We start from the raw sequence: 1241 nt of genomic DNA on the forward strand, positions 1-1241 counted from the left end.
TCCTCAGACTTATTACTTATTTCACTCAATGACAAGAAAACAAATTTTTAACTAAGAAAATATTTTTATTGTTTCAGAATTTTAGGTTGAAATTTTGCTCCTCTTTAATCAAATAAAACTACCCTAATAATTAGATTGTTTATTGTAGACGCTGCAGTTCTACGTTTCCCCTCCTTCCTGGACTTCACCACAGCTTTAGCTCGGGTGTTCATCAGGTTGTTTTCTGCGCAGAAGAGGGGCCTCTTCTTATCTCATCGGTCAATTCAGGAAACAAGATGCACACAAGCGCCGCCGCCGACAACACTCATCTGTCAAGACGCACCGGCTCAATTAACTGTACGGCTCAGACAGAGCTGAACAGCTGACACCATGCAAGCTGAGCTGTCAGCCGCAGATGAACAGAGAAACCCTGAGAGCCAACGAGAGGGGGTTTTATGTGAATCTGTGCTTGTGAAACAATGTTTGTTTTGGCCAACGTTACTGTCCTCGTTTTGTCTGAAGACGGGGAAAAACAACAGGAAACAGAATGTCAAGCAAATAAATAAACACTGAAACAAAGACTCAAACAAACAGATGAAGAAGATGATGGAGGAGGAAGTGGGGGATGCTGGATGTGTGTTCTGCATCCCAAGGGATCACTTTACTCAGTACAGACACGATACTGCAGGACAGGGCACAACGAGGAGTTCATTGGACAGAATCTCTCCTGGAGGAATAACCACACTGACTGAAGAGGAGAGGAGGAGGAGGGTGATGGAATGAGAAAAAACAAAAGCAGAGGGGATCAGGAAGAGGAGAAGTATAATGTCCACCTGGTTCGTGTCAAGAGGGGAAAATCAAACGTTAGTGTAGCGTTAGCCTAACGCTGAGGACACAGAGCCGATCGATTTGTCGACTGATAAGGACCCCTGTCCCACGGCTCGGGCAGATTACCCGGATCAGTGGCTCTGCATCGAGCAGAAGTCGCTCAGGAAAGAAGATTTAATGTGTTGCATACACAGACGTGCTGCCGGGGATTAAAACGTGCTAATTCTTCACTAACAAGTTCAGTTTAGCCACTTGCTCGACCCTAAAATAAAATAAATTGTTTTGCTGCTGCTGATGAAGCCACAAATGTCAGAAAAGTGACCTAAGGGGTAAAAATTGACACGAGGAAATGATTGTATTTTTCAAGACTAAAATTGTTTCATAAGTATATTTCGGCAAGCTTTGTCTTGGTCTTTGTCCATCAGTCCAGGAAG

The sequence above is a fragment of the Austrofundulus limnaeus genome, unplaced genomic scaffold, assembly GCF_001266775.1.
Source record: "Austrofundulus limnaeus strain Quisiro unplaced genomic scaffold, Austrofundulus_limnaeus-1.0 Scaffold636, whole genome shotgun sequence".
Lineage (NCBI taxonomy): Eukaryota > Metazoa > Chordata > Actinopteri > Cyprinodontiformes > Rivulidae > Austrofundulus > Austrofundulus limnaeus.